This window comes from Somniosus microcephalus, chromosome 7 (assembly GCF_052327205.1).
Source record: "Somniosus microcephalus isolate GS21.2 chromosome 7, FLI_Smic_1.0, whole genome shotgun sequence".
Lineage (NCBI taxonomy): Eukaryota > Metazoa > Chordata > Chondrichthyes > Squaliformes > Somniosidae > Somniosus > Somniosus microcephalus.
Window position 1 is genome coordinate 122,445,229 of NC_140993.1, and position 8,070 is coordinate 122,453,298.

The window sequence follows — 8,070 nt, forward strand, 5'->3', positions numbered from 1 at the left end:
AGGGAGAGTATGACCTCGAGTCCTGCTGCACTGGACGCAGACAAGGAGCGGGTCCTCGCTGAAATGAGCGCCCAGGCGGAGCAAAGGCACACTGAGCTCATGGCTGCAGTGGCAAGGATGCCCGAATCCATTGAATCACTGGAAAGGAGTGTGGAGCACTTTGCTGTAGCACAGGCGGCTGCCACACAAATGCTAAGTGCTGCAATGCAGTCAGTGGCAGCAGCCACGATGCCTTCATCCTGTGCCAGACTTCTGTGGCAGACCTTTTCCAGGTACCGCATCGCCCAGGAGGTTGACTTCTCGGGGACAAGGGATATCCTCTGTGCACCTGGCTGATGACACTGCCAGGGACACAGGGCATCAACACCTGACAACATTGCTGCCCGGGACGCCAGGGATGGCCTCACCATGGCCAGATTTACTTCACTTGATGCTGTACACCCTGGATACCACAGGATGCACCAGGTTGGCACCAGCCCACAACAACACCATAAAGCATCCCGACAATGTCCAAGCCATTCCTTTCACATTCATCACCATTGCAGGGGGTGGGGTACCCTTATGTCTCACCATTCACTACAACTCACTAAGCCACTTCCAAAGGTGCATACAAATCTGTCCAAGAATGCAAAGTGCTGAAAATATAGGTTTCAATGTTTGACAGCACATTACCAGAAACTTCACATGAACATTGGCTAAACCACCCAAGTGCCTACCCCTGTGTGTTATTAGTTGGTATGATTGGACTAGGTTTGGAGATGCCGGTGTTGGACTGGGGTGGACAAATGTAAGAAGTCACACAACACCAGGTTCTAGTCCAACATTTTTAGTTGAAATCACAAGCTTTCGGAGCGCTGCTCCTTCGTCAGGTGAAGTGGAGAGATGCATAAAGACACAGCTTATGTAGTCAGAGAATAATGCCAGATGATTACAGGTAATCTTTCTAACTGCCATTTATCACACCTCGGCAGAGATATAATCACAGCAATCAAAGGTGTGAATGGTGTCCAAACAGGTCAGTCAGGAAAACATTACATCAAAGAACAATGAGGTGGGATCACAAGGGGTCAAGCGTTGCAGATGCTGGGGTCTGTATGAAAAACAAAAAACAGACAAAAAAACATTTTTTTTGCTGGAAATCACAGCAGATCCAGCCGCATCTGTGTCGAGAGAACAAGCCAATGACGACTCAAGTCTGGATGACCCTACATCAGGTGGGGTTACATGTAGCGTGATATGAACCCAAGATCCCGGTTGAGGCCGTCCTCATGAGTGCGGAACTTGGCTATCAGTTTCTGCTCTACGATTTTGCATTGTCATGTGTCTCGAAGGCCGCCTTGGAGAATGCTTCCCCGAAGATCGGAGGCTGAATGTCCTTGACTGCCGGAGTGTTCCCCGACTGGGAGGGAACACTCCTGCCTGGCGATTGTTGCGCGGTGTCCGTTCATCCGTTGTCGCAGTGTCTGCATGGTCTCGCCAATGTACCATGCTCCGGGGCATCCTTTCCTGCAACATATGAGGTAGACAACGTTGGCCGAGTCACGTGAGTATGTACCATGTACCTGGTGGGTGGTGTCCTCACGTGTGATGATGGTATCTGTGTTGATGATCTGGCATGTCTTGCAGAGGTTGCCGTGGCAGGGTTGTGTGGTGTCGTGGTCGCTGTTCTCCTTAAAGCTGGGTAATTTGCTGCGAACGATGGTCTGTTTGAGGTTAGGCGGCTGTTTGAAGGTGAGTAGTGGAGGCGTGGGGATGGCCTTAGTGAGGTGTTCGTCGTGTTTTTTTGTCTGTTTTTTGTTTTTCATACAGACCCCAGCATCTGCAACACTTGACCCCTTGTGACCACACCTCATTGTTCTTTGATGTAATGTTTTCCTGACTGACCTGTTTGGACACCATTCACACCTTTGATTGCTGTGATTATCTCTCTGCCGAGGTGTGATAAATGGCAGTTAGAAAGATTACCTGTAATCATCTGGCATTATTCTCTGACTATATAAGCTGTGTCTTTATGCATCTCTCCACTTCACCTGACGAAGGAGCAGCGCTCCGAAAGCTTGTGATTTCAAATAAAACTGTTGGACTATAACCTGGTGTTGTGCGACTTCTTACATTTGATTGGACTAAGGGGTGGCTAGTGAAATGAGGAAATGATAATGTAGATAGAGAGGGATGGGTGTAGGTGCAGTAAGTTGGTGTGAGTAAAGATGTGCAGGAGTAGGGTAGGGAAGGCAAAGTGATGTGGATGTGATTAGTGGCACATCAGGATGAGGTTGAATGTGGCTTGGCAGTATCGTTTTGTGATCTACTGAGATAATTGAAAGGCTAGCACCACTGCAGCCTGGTCCTCCTGGCAACATCCCTGCTTGTGCCCTCCTGTGCAATGTGCAACCAGGCTGTGTTGATCTCCTGGCGAGGTCTCTTCTGCCCATGGGAAGGTAAGAGAACCTCCCTGCATGCTGTGACTCCCTCCATAATCATATGAACTGTCAAAATCAATTTGGACATGGCCCCTTTAAGGAAATCGGCTGATGACGCGTCATCAAATTACATCACCAGATCTGCTTCCTTTTATTTGTCCAGGAACCTCACAGGGCGAGCTTAACAAGCCCAATTAACGTAAAATCACTTGGAGAGTGCGGGCTGCAGTAGGCAGCAGGCTGGGACCGCACTACTGACCTCGGCCGCCCTGGGCCCGCCTCGGTTGGCAAAATCGTGGCCATCTTCTCTACATCTATCCTATCAGACTTTTCCATAAACTTAAAGAGCTCTATCTAGTCACCCCTCAGCTTTCTCTTTTCTAGAGAAAAAGTCCCAAGCTGTTCAATTTTTCCTGATAGTTATAACCTCTCAGTTCTGGAATTGTCCTAGTAAATTTTTATCGTACCGTCTCCATTGCCTCTATATCCTTTTTATATTATGGAGACCAGTTTTTTGATAACTAGCCTCACAATGATTCACTTTTTCACCTGTGCCAAAGGGCACTCAATACAGTGTACCTGTGTTTCATGTTCCAATCCACGTCACCTTACATTTATTCTCATTAAAAATCCATCAGCCATTCCTTAACACTTTTGCTTAATTGGTTCAGATCCCACTGAGTGCCATCAATCGCCCTTTTATTAATAACTGTGTCACAATTTTTATAAAATGATTTACTGAATACTCGCTATATTGTATGCTCTGACAAAAATTGCTTAATGTATGTAATCTTTGGATAGAATTTTAAGGGTAGTTCACAATCTGGTGCTCCAACAGGGAGCGCATCTCTTGCATATCTCATGAAATCGCAGCCAGACATTATTATTAATATTAATGTCCAGATGTAACAAATTAAGGCTCCTGATGCAGAGCTTCCTTTGATGAGGAGCTTCCTTTGATGTGAATGTATAGCAGGAATTAGGGCATCATGTCAGTGCAGCCCACCCGATTTCCATGCATTAATTTTAACGGACAGAATTGTGCATAATGTGCTCACCTCCGTGTTAAAATTCCTGATATACACTGCTATTACACAAAGTTCGATGATAAAATCCAACCTATACGTTTGCTGTATCATTGACATCTTGAAATACAGCAATGCAGGAGAACAAAACGGCCATCAATTTTCTAAGTAGCTCTAGTGTCATAATTGGACTTAATAAGCAATCTGGCTGCACTCTACTACTCTAATAAAAGTTTCCATTTTTCGTAATTCATGATCATTTCAGTTCCCATTTTCTGAATGCGCATCTTCCTTTTACAAGTGTCATAAACTAACTTGCTTTTTTTGATAGGTAAGTAAAGGTGAAATATAATCATAGTGACATTGATGTCATGGAATGTGTACCTTTTTGCATTTCCTTTGTGTAAATGGGCTGATGGAGAATTCAAATCTCATTTTCACACAAATTAGTGATATTTGTGCAATAGCAGCAGTTAATAGAGTAATTCAATTGGATGATTTATTTACCTGAAGAGAAAATTAAACAGGAAGTCCTGATTAAGGGTCATTTAAAGCATTAATAAAGCTTTCTCCTTCAGATATTGTAAGATAAAAGATCACTTCAATCCATTCCTTACAATAAAATCATTGCGTAAGGACCACTGATTACAGAAAGAGAGAGAAACACGTGTTACTTTGTCAATTCAAGATTAACTTTATTAACAAAGCTGACACTGGTTATACATGGAAAGAATGACAGTAGTACAACATTAACTTGGAGAGTGACGCTCAGCTTTGCGCAGTAGCAGTATCATAGTCGATGAGGTTTAACTGAGGCGCGATTATTGCTTCTTGAAAAGTTTTCCCAATACCCCGCTAAGACGACTTGAAATATAGTCGGCAATGGCAATTTTTGACAGTCTCTGCGGAGACTTACTTTATAAGTAAAATAGAAAAAAAGACCTTGGGTTGATCTTCTGGAGTTTTCTAGACGTCCCCTCTTCTTCAGCATAGCTTAGATGTCATACCTTTTTACATAAGAACATAAGAAATAGGAGCAGGAGTAGGCCAATCGGCCCCTCGAGCCTGCTCCGCCATTCAATAAGATCATGGCTGATCTGATCCTAACCGCCAATCCACTATCACAGGACTATCTCCTGAATCTAACAGAATTAGACACACGAAACAGGAGCAGGATCAGGCTACACGGCCCCTGGGCCCGCTCCGCTACCCACAGGGCCATGACCGATCCGAACCTAGACTCATGTCCAAATTCCTGCCCACTCCCCGTAACCCTTAATTCCCTTTACTTCTAGGAAACTGTCTATTTCTGTTTTAAATTTATGTAATGATGTAGCTTCGACAGCTTTTTGGGGCAGCATATTCCATGGACCTACCACCCTCTGAGTGAAGAAGTTCCTCCTCATCTCAGTTTTGAAAGAGCAGCCCCTTATTCTAAGACTATGCCCCCTAGTTCTAGTTTCACCCATCATCGGGAACATCCTCCCCGCATCCACCCGATCCAACCCCTTCACAATCTTATATGTTTCAATAAGATCGCCTCTCATTCTTCTGAACTCCAATGAGTAGAGTCCCAATCTAATCAACCTCTCCTCATATGTCCATCCCCTCATCCCCGGGATTAACCGAGTGAACCTTCTTTGTACTGACTCGAGAGCAAGTATGTCTTTTCTTAAGTATGGACACCAAAACTGTATGCAGTATTCCAGGTGCGGTCTCACCAATACCTTGTACAACTGAAGCAATACCTCCCTATTTTTATATTCTATCCCCCTAGCAATGAAAGCCAACATTCCATTGGTCTTCTTAATCACTTGCTGCACCTGCATACTAACCTTTTGAGTTTCGTGCACCAGGACCCCCAGATCCCTTTGTACTTCAGTACTTTCCAGTTTCTTGCCATTAAGATAATAACTTGCTCTACGATTTTTCCTGTCAAAGTGCATAACCTCACACTTTCCAGTATTGTATTCCATCTGCCAAATCTCTGCCCACTTACTTAGCCTGTCTATGTCCCTTTGCAGGTTTTTTATGTCCTCCTCACTCACTACTTTCCCTCCCATCTTAGTATCATCTGCAAACTTTGATATGTTACACTCGGTCCCCTCCTCCAAATCGTTAATATAGATTGTAAAGAGTTGGGGACCCAGCACTGACCCCTGCGGAACACCACTGGTTACTGATTGCCAGTCTGAGAATGAACCATTTATCCCAACTCTCTGCCTTCTGTTAGATAGCCAATGCTCTATCCATGCCAGAATATTACCCCCAGTCCCGTGATTTTTTTTATGCCTCATCACTGCTTTCATGTCTACATTAAACAAGCTCCAATCAAGAAAGGGATAGATTAAATCTTCTGTAGTCATTGTTTTGTCCAGTATGTTTTGAGTGGTGTTGATCTAAAGATATGACTTCCCCACACCCGTGGGTTTGTTGACAGTTTCTTCTGATAATCGTCTGGGATATTGTCCTTGTTGTATGTGGCTTCACCACCTATTTTGCTTTGAAGTCTCAGCTCTCTGCTACTGATTTTGCTCTGACATCTCAACATTTTCTCGTGACCTTGTGTAAGATTCGCAAAATTTCCACATTTCCCCCAAGGTTATTAATAATGGCCCAGAAATTCGGGTCGGGAGCTTCCCGCGGGTGCAAGCCCCCGACCTGCACTTACCTTGCGCGCCGGCAGTTGAGCTCTGGGCTCCTGTGGAATTCTGCTCCGGGGCCTGGCCCAGTTGCCGGCGCGCTGTGCTTGCATGTCCCAGGGGCGTAGTTAGTGCGATGCGTCCCCTGGGATCACGTGAGCCATGGGCAGCCAATCGGAGGAGGGAAAAGCCCATTCTTAAGATTGAAGGAAGACCTGTCTAAACTTATGAATACTCCGGCCCCAAAATAGTAGTAAACCTTCAAATACATTTTTAAAAATCATCACACTTTTTAAATAAACTATAAATTACATTAAATAAATATTTTAAACAATAATTTAAATTTTTGAAAAAAATAATTTTATAAAAAAACGGGGCTAAAAATAAACTTACCTTGCTTTAAAGTATTTAAAAATAATAAACCTGTGGAAAAAATGTTTTATTTTTAATTAATTGACCACTTACCTTTTAAAATGCAGGCCTTACGCCTGGTTTTTACATTTCTAAAATCTAAAGACTTACCCTCACAGAAAAACCTGTAAAAAAAACGTAAGTTCAAAGCGCACGTGCAAACTCCCGCGCGCACGCGTTCGACCTCTGAACCCCTTCGTTCAGAGGAACGGAAGTGCCGGTTTCCTGCGCATGCGCAGTGCATCCAAGAAACCGGCACTTCCATCGGGTCCACGCGTGAGTACCCCATGCGTACTAACGCGTTGGGACCCGAATTTCTGGGCCAATAAAAGGGACCCTGCGTGGACATTTTACGAAAAAGGGTACCCAAAGATGGCGTCCGCACCTTGTGGCCAAAAGCCTGCAAGATTTTAAAAGCTTGGACTCTGTGGCACAAGCAGCTTTTGGGGAAATCAAAACCTAAAATGCAGTTTCTCTGAAGAAGGACTTTTGTATTTTGAAAAGCAGACAGCAGGACTCTGAATTACGCATTAAGCCAAATCATAGACAGACCAAAACAGTTAGGCCTCTACTTGAGGCCATCAAGGTGTTTGCATAAATAATCGGAAACAGTTTAAGGAAGCCATCGAGGCTGGACAGGCTGATTAAGATGCATTAATAACAATACAGCTCAGACATCAGGCCAGTAGGTGCGATCACCGGCCATCTAAAAACAGATAGTTTAGATTGCTACAATTATTTAAGCTAGTCCTCCAAGATTGGGACAAGGAACTAACTGGATTTGGCGCGCAGATAAGGGTTTTTGTAAGGAGTATAACTGCAGGCCCCGGGTAGCAATCTCGCTCTCTGCTCTCTGCTCTTCTTGGCTCTTGCTCTGCTCTCGTGGCTCCGGCCTCTTGGGCTGCCGCTCGTACTTGTGCCCTGGCCTCGTGGCGGGTTCTCTCCCCATAGCAGATTTTCAGTAACCAGTTACACCATACCAACAGCAGGGGAGGGGAACGAGACCCAAGTCCATAGCCATCCAGGATGCCCAGGCTGCAGAAAGGAGCAAGACAAAGTTGAGCAGGTAGCCCAGGACTTGTATAGTAGTCTGACGAGACGAGATGAGTAGAGACGAAGAAGACGATAACAACTCGATAAGGGCAGAGCAGGGCAGTGAAAAACGTACTGATAAGAAAACCAAGTGCCTAGTTATAAGCTGGTGCTTGGGAAGACGAACGTTCCTCGTTGAACACTGCGAAAATGCAGGGGCCCACACCACAACGAATAGACTGGCGTTCTTAAGCTTGGATAGGAAAATCTAGGCAGTTAAAACTGCCAAATGCCCTGTAAGCACAATGGTGTCGCCGCCGACCGCCTGAGGAAGAAGAAGAGAACCCATCGCAATGAGACGACGACGGCAGCAGAGGGGAGAAGGTGTGTCGCAGTAGCAGACCCAGCACCACGCCCCTGAAGACCACATGGCGACGGGGTGCCTAGAAGGACCAGAGACCAGACTTCAAAACTCGCACTCCTTAACAGTTGGTTTTATTTCGGATTGGTGAGTATGAATTCTGGCCCCTCATAGCTTAA

At 45.1% G+C, this 8,070-nt stretch overlaps 1 non-coding gene across 1 annotated transcript; it reads left to right on the forward strand.

Annotated features, from left to right (window-relative positions):
* The first annotated feature begins 4,215 nt into the window (after window positions 1-4,215).
* On the forward strand, window positions 4,216-4,356 carry LOC147114868 (U4 spliceosomal RNA). Its single transcript, XR_015079127.1, has one exon. It is a non-coding gene; the product is annotated as a U4 spliceosomal RNA (small nuclear RNA).
* Window positions 4,357-8,070: the final 3,714 nt, after the last annotated feature.